Below are 12,763 nucleotides of genomic sequence, written 5' to 3'. Positions count from 1 at the left end.
GGGCGATCATTTTTCTCGCTGTCGCCCATATTTCCCCGCTCTCTCCTGCAGGCCAAAAACGATGTTCGATGGTGTCGGTCTGGTTGCAGAGCTCGCAGTTTGGGGATTCCCGCATTTTTATGCGTGCCAGTTTTTCGTTTGTCGGCACTGTTTTGTGGATGATTTTATACCACGTGTCCCTGGCGTGCTCAGGAAGTGTCCGTTCCGAGACATTCTTCCAGACCTGTGGCCAGTCATGGTCTGGAAAACTCGTCTTATTTTGGACTTTCTTGCCTTCCCCCTCAGAGCGCTGTAGATGTTCCTCGCCGTTCTTTGCTGGTGGGTTGGCAACGACCGCGGTGATGTAACTCTTGTCGATTGCCATCTGTTTTATGTGCCGCAACTTGAATGGTATGTTCGTAGTGTCTACAGGAGCCTCTTCAGATTCAGGTTTATATTGGTTTATCAGGCTGGACGTTATACTGTTGTTGTTCTGGTTTGCCATTTTCATCGCACGGTGTAGAAGCAGTGCCGCGCATTTTGTCTTAACGTCAGTCAGACCAAGTCCGCCTTCGTCCCTTGACAGGAAACACCCCGGTGTTCCCAGGCGGTCACCCATCCAAGTACTAACCGGGCCCGATGTTGCTTAACTTCGGTGATCGGACGAGAACCGGTGTATTCAACATGGTATGGCCGTTGGCGTCCTTATAATGTAGCCGCACTTGCAGAAGAAGCGTTCGGCCCTTCTCCCGACACACGCATTCGCCGTTTTCCGTGGCACATTTGACGCAAGGCACGTCCTTCCTCCGCCACGTGGGTGACACGCACAACACAGCTGCTCGTTGCACCGCCTGTCATTCGTTTGGTGCGTGCGGCCTCCGACACCCGCGGGGGGCGCACCTTGTTCTTGTATCCGGCGCAGGGCCGGGCGTCGGGGGGACTGCGCGGGGTGTGGCAGTGTCCTGCTGGACCGGCGGAGGCTTTCTCACCTGCCTGACACGCGCCGCGCTTCCAGATATTTGCGTAATTTGCGCGGTGCATTCTCGCCTGTCCCCCCTTCCGTCCCGACTTGTCCCGACTGCCGCTCGCTGCCGCTCGGGTCGCGCTCCATATGACCGCACAAGCACGAGAAACATCTGCGAGATGGGCGCGGGCCGAACCGGCGTGTCCGAGACGCCGTGTGCGGCCGTTCGGAGCTACTAGAGTAGAGCAGCGATGCGCTCGAAAGGTGCGGAAAACACGGACAGAGGACACAGGAGGTTCAACAAAGCATCCATCTCCTCTAGAGGCGAAAGATAAATTTTTGTTTACAAATTTTGCAGATGTGCACTGCTGCAAAACAATATGCCCTGACGTATTTCACAACATTTCTGTCGTTTCATACTGTTTTGTTATTTCCAGAGACTCTGGGAAATCTTCCTTGGCACACTCTTCTTCAAACTGAGTGCCCTAATATCGTATCTTTTGTTTATTACAACAGATTTAAGTCATTGTGGAAACATCGTTGTCACATCTGAATAAGAGGGCTGGCAGTGGTGGTGGCGACAAAAAAGCAAAATATGAAGACAGCCCAGAGGTCCCAGGCAGTCACCGATCCGAATACTAACGTTGTTGCTTAACTTGGGTGATCGGACGAGAACGGTTCATTTTTTTTTTTTTTTTCTTTTTCTTCTTCATTTATTTAGTTAGTTTTCGGAATTTAGCGCTGCTACAAAACAGTAGGCTCTGACGCATTTCAAGAACGCATCTGTCGATTCGAAGTGTTTCGTTATTTCCAACGAGTTCCTAGCACTATTCCTCGGCGCATTCTTACTCAAACTGAGTTCATTACTGTAATTTCGTGTCTTATGTTTAGTGCAGTACTTTAAAATGCTTGTGGAAGCATCTTTGTCACACACCTGAAAGTTAGTATGAAAAAGAGGCCTGGCAGGTGTAGCGACGCAAAAATTAAAAAATGAGATAGAGCCAACAGCACCTTTTTTTTTTTTTTTTTGTAACGTATATAAACTTTTATTTACAATTTTTAACAAATACATATCTTTACATGAAATTGTATATTTTCTCGTTTTCAGTTCTGATTGTTCTTTTAGTAGTCTCTTGGCTGAGTTACAACACTTTTATTCACTGAGTGTCCTTTATTTAAATTTTCCCTTCATGTTTATGGTTTTTTTATACAAAAAAAGAACTGCATTACTTTGATTTTATTTTTTTTTTAAATTGAATTTAAATTAATTTTAATTTTTTTTTTTCCGTATGGTATTTGAATACACCTATTTTGGCATGTTCGCTATGTGTTTGCCAAAGGCTAAAGGAGAATATGGGCCAGAACTTCTATGTGCATAAATGGTGAAATGGGGAAGTTATTTAGTGTACTGTGTGAGAGTGGGACGCAACAGTTCCACGGAAAATTTGGGGCAGAGAAAGTCTAAAGTTAGAATTATTGTAAATCGCAAAGGAGTATGCAACGTTTTGGCACATGATGCGCCGAACTTTATAAATGTATATAACTATATCTATACACACGGATACATCAAAGGAATAAACACAAACAACAACAAAAAAAACATACAAAACAACAAAAAAAAAGATTATAGAAGAGAGAGAGAGAGAGAGAGAGAGAGAGGGGGGAAAAAAAAAAAACGTACCTTGAATGGAGATGGCGAGAGAAACACATTAATTACATGAAATACACTGTTTGACATTTCGCTGTTACCTTGGAACACGTCTTGTATCCTTTGCACTAAATTAATAACTGATCATTTCCTTTTGCCTGCTTTATTTGGCTATCGGGCACTGGACACTGTATGGCTATGATTGGCACACGTCACTCTCACTTTGGCACTGCTACACGTACCCACTTTCACTCTGCGCGCATTCTTCCACAACACTTTCTCGATGCACCACTCTTGCCGTCGGGGCTTTGGAGGGATTGGTGGGCGACGTCCTCAGCGACTGGGGGTTTGGGTGTTGTGGGAGGGCGTCGGTCACGTCGTGTTGAAAGGCGTCTCGGAAGCGCGGCGTCCAGCGGGACCTGCAGGAAGTTCTGGAAGGTCTCGCGGTACTTGGAGCGTTGTTTGGCCCTCCTGTGTTCCTCCCACAGGTCCGTGAGGAACTGCGCCTTGTCGGTCTGCCGTTTCGTGACGATGGCGTGTGCCGTCATGGCGATGATCCACATTGTGGCCAGGCGTTTCGCTTTGGGGAAAGGCTTCGCGTCCGGGACAGTGACAGCTGAGACATGTATCGCCCTCTCGTCGTTTCTGTTGATGTGGGCGATCATTTTTCTCGCTGTCGCCCATATTTCCCCGCTCTCTCTGCAGCCAAAACGATGTTCGATGGTGTCGGTCTGGTTGCAGAGCTCGCAGTTTGGGGATTCCCGCATTTTTATGCGTGCCAGTTTTTCGTTTGTCGGCACTGTTTTGTGGATGATTTTATACCACGTGTCCCTGGCGTGCTCAGGAAGTGTCCGTTCCGAGACATTCTTCCAGACCTGTGGCCAGTCATGGTCTGGAAAACTCGTCTCTATTTTGGACTTTCTTGCCTTCCCCCTCAGAGCGCTGTAGATGTTCCTCGCCGTTCTTTGCTGTGGGTTGGCAACGACCGCGGTGATGTAACTCTTGTCGATTGCCATCTGTTTTATGTGCCGCAACTTGAATGGTATGTTCGTAGTGTCTACAGGAGCCTCTTCAGATTCAGGTTTATATTGGTTTATCAGGCTGGACGTTATACTGTTGTTGTTCTGGTTTGCCATTTTCATCGCACGGTGTAGAAGCAGTGCCGCGCATTTTGTCTTAACGTCAGTCAGACCAAGTCCGCCTTCGTCCCTTGACAGGAAACACCCCGGTGTTCCCAGGCGGTCACCCATCCAAGTACTAACCGGGCCCGATGTTGCTTAACTTCGGTGATCGGACGAGAACCGGTGTATTCAACATGGTATGGCCGTTGGCGTCCTTATAATGTAGCCGCACTGCAGAAGAAGCGTTCGGCCCTTCTCCCGACACACGCATTCGCCGTTTTCCGTGGCACATTTGACGCAAGGCACGTCCTTCCACCGCCACGTGGGTGACACGCACAACACAGCTGCTCGTTGCACCGCCTGTCATTCGTTTGGTGCGTGCGGCCTCCGACACCCGCGGGGGGCGCACCTTGTTCTTGTTATCCGGCGCAGGGCCGGGCGTCGGGGGGACTGCGCGGGGTGTGGCAGTGTCCTGCTGGACCGGCGGAGGCTTTCTCACCTGCCTGACACGCGCCGCGCTTCCAGATATTTGCGTAATTTGCGCGGTGCATTCTCGCCTGTCCCCCCTTCCGTCCCGACTTGTCCCGACTTTGCTCGACTGCCGCTCGCTGCCGCTCGGGTCGCGCTCCATATGACCGCACAAGCACGAGAAACATCTGCGAGATGGGCGCGGGCCGAACCGGCGTGTCCGAGACGCCGTGTGCGGCCGTTCGGAGCTACTAGAGTAGAGCAGCGATGCGCTCGAAAGGTGCGAAAACACGGACAGAGGACACAGGAGGTTCAACAAAGCATCCATCTCCTCTAGAGGCGAAAGATAAATTTTTGTTTACAAATTTGCAGATGTGCACTGCTGCAAAACAATATGCCCTGACGTATTTCACAACATTTCTGTCGTTTCATACTGTTTTGTTATTTCCAGAGACTCTGGAAATCTTCCTTGGCACACTCTTCTTCAAACTGAGTGCCCTAATATCGTATCTTTTGTTTATTACAACAGATTTAAGTCATTGTGGAAACATCGTTGTCACATCTGAATAAGAGGGCTGGCAGTGGTGGTGGCGACAAAAAAGCAAAATATGAAGACAGCCAGAGGTCCCAGGCAGTCACCGATCCGAATACTAACGTTGTTGCTTAACTTGGGTGATCGGACGAGAACGGTTCATTTTTTTTTTTTTTTTCTTTTTCTTCTTCATTTATTTAGTTAGTTTTCGGAATTTAGCGCTGCTACAAAACAGTAGGCTCTGACGCATTTCAAGAACGCATCTGTCGATTCGAAGTGTTTCGTTATTTCCAACGAGTTCCTAGCACTATTCCTCGGCGCATTCTTACTCAAACTGAGTTCATTACTGTAATTTCGTGTCTTATGTTTAGTGCAGTACTTTAAAATGCTTGTGGAAGCATCTTTGTCACACCTGAAAGTTAGTATGAAAAAGAGGCCTGGCAGGTGTAGCGACGCAAAAATTAAAAAATGAGATAGAGCCAACAGCACCTTTTTTTTTTTTTTTTTGTAACGTATATAAACTTTTATTTACAATTTTTAACAAATACATATCTTTACATGAAATTGTATATTTTCTCGTTTTCAGTTCTGATTGTTCTTTTAGTAGTCTCTTGGCTGAGTTACAACACTTTTATTCACTGAGTGTCCTTTATTTAAATTTTCCCTTCAATGTTTATGGTTTTTTTATACAAAAAAAGAAACTGCATTACTTTGATTTTATTTTTTTTTTAAATTGAATTTAAATTAATTTTAATTTTTTTTTTTTCCGTATGGTATTTGAATACACCTATTTTGGCATGTTCGCTATGTGTTTGCCAAAGGCTAAAGGAGAATATGGGCCAGAACTTCTATGTGCATAAATGGTGAATGGGGAAGTTATTTAGTGTACTGTGTGAGAGTGGACGCAACAGTTCCACGGAAAATTTGGGGCAGAGAAAGTCTAAAGTTAGAATTATTGTAAATCGCAAAGGAGTATGCAACGTTTTGGCACATGATGCGCCGAACTTTATAAATGTATATAACTATATCTATACACACGGATACATCAAAGGAATAAACACAAACAACAACAAAAAAAACATACAAAACAACAAAAAAAAGATTATAGAAGAGAGAGAGAGAGAGAGAGAGAGAGAGGGGGGAAAAAAAAAAAACGTACCTTGAATGGAGATGGCGAGAGAACACATTAATTACATGAAATACACTGTTTGACATTTCGCTGTTACCTTGGAACACGTCTTGTATCCTTTGCACTAAATTAATAACTGATCATTTCCTTTTGCCTGCTTTATTTGGCTATCGGGCACTGGACACTGTATGGCTATGATTGGCACACGTCACTCTCACTTTGGCACTGCTACACGTACCCACTTTCACTCTGCGCGCATTTTCACAACACTTTCTCGATGCACCACTCTTGCCGTCGGGGCTTTGGAGGGATTGGTGGGCGACGTCCTCAGCGACTGGGGTTTGGGTGTTGTGGGAGGGCGTCGGTCACGTCGTGTTGAAGGCGTCTCGGAAGGCGGCGTCCAGCGGGACCTGCAGGAAGTTCTGGAAGGTCTCGCGGTACTTGGAGCGTTGTTTGGCCCTCCTGTGTTCCTCCCACAGGTCCGTGAGGAACTGCGCCTTGTCGGTCTGCCGTTTCGTGACGATGGCGTGTGCCGTCATGGCGATGATCCACATTGTGGCCAGGCGTTTCGCTTTGGGGAAAGGCTTCGCGTCCGGGACAGTGACAGCTGAGACATGTATCGCCCTCTCGTCGTTTCTGTTGATGTGGGCGATCATTTTTCTCGCTGTCGCCCATATTTCCCCGCTCTCTCTGCAGCCAAAACGATGTTCGATGGTGTCGGTCTGGTTGCAGAGCTCGCAGTTTGGGGATTCCCGCATTTTTATGCGTGCCAGTTTTTCGTTTGTCGGCACTGTTTTGTGGATGATTTTATACCACGTGTCCCTGGCGTGCTCAGGAAGTGTCCGTTCCGAGACATTCTTCCAGACCTGTGGCCAGTCATGGTCTGGAAAACTCGTCTCTATTTTGGACTTTCTTGCCTTCCCCCTCAGAGCGCTGTAGATGTTCCTCGCCGTTCTTTGCTGTGGGTTGGCAACGACCGCGGTGATGTAACTCTTGTCGATTGCCATCTGTTTTATGTGCCGCAACTTGAATGGTATGTTCGTAGTGTCTACAGGAGCCTCTTCAGATTCAGGTTTATATTGGTTTATCAGGCTGGACGTTATACTGTTGTTGTTCTGGTTTGCCATTTTCATCGCACGGTGTAGAAGCAGTGCCGCGCATTTTGTCTTAACGTCAGTCAGACCAAGTCCGCCTTCGTCCCTTGACAGGAAACACCCCGGTGTTCCCAGGCGGTCACCCATCCAAGTACTAACCGGGCCCGATGTTGCTTAACTTCGGTGATCGGACGAGAACCGGTGTATTCAACATGGTATGGCCGTTGGCGTCCTTATAATGTAGCCGCACTGCAGAAGAAGCGTTCGGCCCTTCTCCCGACACACGCATTCGCCGTTTTCCGTGGCACATTTGACGCAAGGCACGTCCTTCCACCGCCACGTGGGTGACACGCACAACACAGCTGCTCGTTGCACCGCCTGTCATTCGTTTGGTGCGTGCGGCCTCCGACACCCGCGGGGGGCGCACCTTGTTCTTGTTATCCGGCGCAGGGCCGGGCGTCGGGGGGACTGCGCGGGGTGTGGCAGTGTCCTGCTGGACCGGCGGAGGCTTTCTCACCTGCCTGACACGCGCCGCGCTTCCAGATATTTGCGTAATTTGCGCGGTGCATTCTCGCCTGTCCCCCCTTCCGTCCCGACTTGTCCCGACTGCCGCTCGCTGCCGCTCGGGTCGCGCTCCATATGACCGCACAAGCACGAGAAACATCTGCGAGATGGGCGCGGGCCGAACCGGCGTGTCCGAGACGCCGTGTGCGGCCGTTCGGAGCTACTAGAGTAGAGCAGCGATGCGCTCGAAAGGTGCGAAAACACGGACAGAGGACACAGGAGGTTCAACAAAGCATCCATCTCCTCTAGAGGCGAAAGATAAATTTTTGTTTACAAATTTGCAGATGTGCACTGCTGCAAAACAATATGCCCTGACGTATTTCACAACATTTCTGTCGTTTCATACTGTTTTGTTATTTCCAGAGACTCTGGAAATCTTCCTTGGCACACTCTTCTTCAAACTGAGTGCCCTAATATCGTATCTTTTGTTTATTACAACAGATTTAAGTCATTGTGGAAACATCGTTGTCACATCTGAATAAGAGGGCTGGCAGTGGTGGTGGCGACAAAAAAGCAAAATATGAAGACAGCCAGAGGTCCCAGGCAGTCACCGATCCGAATACTAACGTTGTTGCTTAACTTGGGTGATCGGACGAGAACGGTTCATTTTTTTTTTTTTTTCTTTTTCTTCTTCATTTATTTAGTTAGTTTTCGGAATTTAGCGCTGCTACAAAACAGTAGGCTCTGACGCATTTCAAGAACGCATCTGTCGATTCGAAGTGTTTCGTTATTTCCAACGAGTTCCTAGCACTATTCCTCGGCGCATTCTTACTCAAACTGAGTTCATTACTGTAATTTCGTGTCTTATGTTTAGTGCAGTACTTTAAAATGCTTGTGGAAGCATCTTTGTCACACCTGAAAGTTAGTATGAAAAAGAGGCCTGGCAGGTGTAGCGACGCAAAAATTAAAAAATGAGATAGAGCCAACAGCACCTTTTTTTTTTTTTTTTTGTAACGTATATAAACTTTTATTTACAATTTTTAACAAATACATATCTTTACATGAAATTGTATATTTTCTCGTTTTCAGTTCTGATTGTTCTTTTAGTAGTCTCTTGGCTGAGTTACAACACTTTTATTCACTGAGTGTCCTTTATTTAAATTTTCCCTTCAATGTTTATGGTTTTTTTATACAAAAAAAGAAACTGCATTACTTTGATTTTATTTTTTTTTTAAATTGAATTTAAATTAATTTTAATTTTTTTTTTTTCCGTATGGTATTTGAATACACCTATTTTGGCATGTTCGCTATGTGTTTGCCAAAGGCTAAAGGAGAATATGGGCCAGAACTTCTATGTGCATAAATGGTGAATGGGGAAGTTATTTAGTGTACTGTGTGAGAGTGGACGCAACAGTTCCACGGAAAATTTGGGGCAGAGAAAGTCTAAAGTTAGAATTATTGTAAATCGCAAAGGAGTATGCAACGTTTTGGCACATGATGCGCCGAACTTTATAAATGTATATAACTATATCTATACACACGGATACATCAAAGGAATAAACACAAACAACAACAAAAAAAACATACAAAACAACAAAAAAAAGATTATAGAAGAGAGAGAGAGAGAGAGAGAGAGAGAGGGGGGAAAAAAAAAAAACGTACCTTGAATGGAGATGGCGAGAGAACACATTAATTACATGAAATACACTGTTTGACATTTCGCTGTTACCTTGGAACACGTCTTGTATCCTTTGCACTAAATTAATAACTGATCATTTCCTTTTGCCTGCTTTATTTGGCTATCGGGCACTGGACACTGTATGGCTATGATTGGCACACGTCACTCTCACTTTGGCACTGCTACACGTACCCACTTTCACTCTGCGCGCATTTTCACAACACTTTCTCGATGCACCACTCTTGCCGTCGGGGCTTTGGAGGGATTGGTGGGCGACGTCCTCAGCGACTGGGGTTTGGGTGTTGTGGGAGGGCGTCGGTCACGTCGTGTTGAAGGCGTCTCGGAAGGCGGCGTCCAGCGGGACCTGCAGGAAGTTCTGGAAGGTCTCGCGGTACTTGGAGCGTTGTTTGGCCCTCCTGTGTTCCTCCCACAGGTCCGTGAGGAACTGCGCCTTGTCGGTCTGCCGTTTCGTGACGATGGCGTGTGCCGTCATGGCGATGATCCACATTGTGGCCAGGCGTTTCGCTTTGGGGAAAGGCTTCGCGTCCGGGACAGTGACAGCTGAGACATGTATCGCCCTCTCGTCGTTTCTGTTGATGTGGGCGATCATTTTTCTCGCTGTCGCCCATATTTCCCCGCTCTCTCTGCAGCCAAAACGATGTTCGATGGTGTCGGTCTGGTTGCAGAGCTCGCAGTTTGGGGATTCCCGCATTTTTATGCGTGCCAGTTTTTCGTTTGTCGGCACTGTTTTGTGGATGATTTTATACCACGTGTCCCTGGCGTGCTCAGGAAGTGTCCGTTCCGAGACATTCTTCCAGACCTGTGGCCAGTCATGGTCTGGAAAACTCGTCTCTATTTTGGACTTTCTTGCCTTCCCCCTCAGAGCGCTGTAGATGTTCCTCGCCGTTCTTTGCTGTGGGTTGGCAACGACCGCGGTGATGTAACTCTTGTCGATTGCCATCTGTTTTATGTGCCGCAACTTGAATGGTATGTTCGTAGTGTCTACAGGAGCCTCTTCAGATTCAGGTTTATATTGGTTTATCAGGCTGGACGTTATACTGTTGTTGTTCTGGTTTGCCATTTTCATCGCACGGTGTAGAAGCAGTGCCGCGCATTTTGTCTTAACGTCAGTCAGACCAAGTCCGCCTTCGTCCCTTGACAGGAAACACCCCGGTGTTCCCAGGCGGTCACCCATCCAAGTACTAACCGGGCCCGATGTTGCTTAACTTCGGTGATCGGACGAGAACCGGTGTATTCAACATGGTATGGCCGTTGGCGTCCTTATAATGTAGCCGCACTGCAGAAGAAGCGTTCGGCCCTTCTCCCGACACACGCATTCGCCGTTTTCCGTGGCACATTTGACGCAAGGCACGTCCTTCCACCGCCACGTGGGTGACACGCACAACACAGCTGCTCGTTGCACCGCCTGTCATTCGTTTGGTGCGTGCGGCCTCCGACACCCGCGGGGGGCGCACCTTGTTCTTGTTATCCGGCGCAGGGCCGGGCGTCGGGGGGACTGCGCGGGGTGTGGCAGTGTCCTGCTGGACCGGCGGAGGCTTTCTCACCTGCCTGACACGCGCCGCGCTTCCAGATATTTGCGTAATTTGCGCGGTGCATTCTCGCCTGTCCCCCCTTCCGTCCCGACTTGTCCCGACTGCCGCTCGCTGCCGCTCGGGTCGCGCTCCATATGACCGCACAAGCACGAGAAACATCTGCGAGATGGGCGCGGGCCGAACCGGCGTGTCCGAGACGCCGTGTGCGGCCGTTCGGAGCTACTAGAGTAGAGCAGCGATGCGCTCGAAAGGTGCGAAAACACGGACAGAGGACACAGGAGGTTCAACAAAGCATCCATCTCCTCTAGAGGCGAAAGATAAATTTTTGTTTACAAATTTGCAGATGTGCACTGCTGCAAAACAATATGCCCTGACGTATTTCACAACATTTCTGTCGTTTCATACTGTTTTGTTATTTCCAGAGACTCTGGAAATCTTCCTTGGCACACTCTTCTTCAAACTGAGTGCCCTAATATCGTATCTTTTGTTTATTACAACAGATTTAAGTCATTGTGGAAACATCGTTGTCACATCTGAATAAGAGGGCTGGCAGTGGTGGTGGCGACAAAAAAGCAAAATATGAAGACAGCCAGAGGTCCCAGGCAGTCACCGATCCGAATACTAACGTTGTTGCTTAACTTGGGTGATCGGACGAGAACGGTTCATTTTTTTTTTTTTTTCTTTTTCTTCTTCATTTATTTAGTTAGTTTTCGGAATTTAGCGCTGCTACAAAACAGTAGGCTCTGACGCATTTCAAGAACGCATCTGTCGATTCGAAGTGTTTCGTTATTTCCAACGAGTTCCTAGCACTATTCCTCGGCGCATTCTTACTCAAACTGAGTTCATTACTGTAATTTCGTGTCTTATGTTTAGTGCAGTACTTTAAAATGCTTGTGGAAGCATCTTTGTCACACCTGAAAGTTAGTATGAAAAAGAGGCCTGGCAGGTGTAGCGACGCAAAAATTAAAAAATGAGATAGAGCCAACAGCACCTTTTTTTTTTTTTTTTTGTAACGTATATAAACTTTTATTTACAATTTTTAACAAATACATATCTTTACATGAAATTGTATATTTTCTCGTTTTCAGTTCTGATTGTTCTTTTAGTAGTCTCTTGGCTGAGTTACAACACTTTTATTCACTGAGTGTCCTTTATTTAAATTTTCCCTTCAATGTTTATGGTTTTTTTATACAAAAAAAGAAACTGCATTACTTTGATTTTATTTTTTTTTTAAATTGAATTTAAATTAATTTTAATTTTTTTTTTTTCCGTATGGTATTTGAATACACCTATTTTGGCATGTTCGCTATGTGTTTGCCAAAGGCTAAAGGAGAATATGGGCCAGAACTTCTATGTGCATAAATGGTGAATGGGGAAGTTATTTAGTGTACTGTGTGAGAGTGGACGCAACAGTTCCACGGAAAATTTGGGGCAGAGAAAGTCTAAAGTTAGAATTATTGTAAATCGCAAAGGAGTATGCAACGTTTTGGCACATGATGCGCCGAACTTTATAAATGTATATAACTATATCTATACACACGGATACATCAAAGGAATAAACACAAACAACAACAAAAAAAACATACAAAACAACAAAAAAAAGATTATAGAAGAGAGAGAGAGAGAGAGAGAGAGAGAGGGGGGAAAAAAAAAAAACGTACCTTGAATGGAGATGGCGAGAGAACACATTAATTACATGAAATACACTGTTTGACATTTCGCTGTTACCTTGGAACACGTCTTGTATCCTTTGCACTAAATTAATAACTGATCATTTCCTTTTGCCTGCTTTATTTGGCTATCGGGCACTGGACACTGTATGGCTATGATTGGCACACGTCACTCTCACTTTGGCACTGCTACACGTACCCACTTTCACTCTGCGCGCATTTTCACAACACTTTCTCGATGCACCACTCTTGCCGTCGGGGCTTTGGAGGGATTGGTGGGCGACGTCCTCAGCGACTGGGGTTTGGGTGTTGTGGGAGGGCGTCGGTCACGTCGTGTTGAAGGCGTCTCGGAAGGCGGCGTCCAGCGGGACCTGCAGGAAGTTCTGGAAGGTCTCGCGGTACTTGGAGCGTTGTTTGGCCCTC

The 12,763-nt window shown here is 46.7% G+C and overlaps 4 pseudogenes; all 4 read right to left on the bottom strand.

Moving 5' to 3' along the window:
• Positions 1–563: 563 nt before the first annotated feature.
• On the bottom strand, positions 564–680 carry LOC124607686 (annotated as a pseudogene).
• Positions 681–3,806: 3,126 nt separating this feature from the next.
• On the bottom strand, positions 3,807–3,923 carry LOC124607675 (annotated as a pseudogene).
• A 3,124-nt stretch (positions 3,924–7,047) lies between these two features.
• On the bottom strand, positions 7,048–7,164 carry LOC124607663 (annotated as a pseudogene).
• Positions 7,165–10,277: 3,113 nt separating this feature from the next.
• LOC124607651 lies at positions 10,278–10,394 on the bottom strand (annotated as a pseudogene).
• Between the last annotated feature and the right edge of the window lie 2,369 nt (positions 10,395–12,763).

Source organism: Schistocerca americana, chromosome 3, assembly GCF_021461395.2.
Source record: "Schistocerca americana isolate TAMUIC-IGC-003095 chromosome 3, iqSchAmer2.1, whole genome shotgun sequence".
NCBI lineage: Eukaryota > Metazoa > Arthropoda > Insecta > Orthoptera > Acrididae > Schistocerca > Schistocerca americana.
This window is presented reverse-complemented; position numbering and strand designations above follow the sequence as displayed.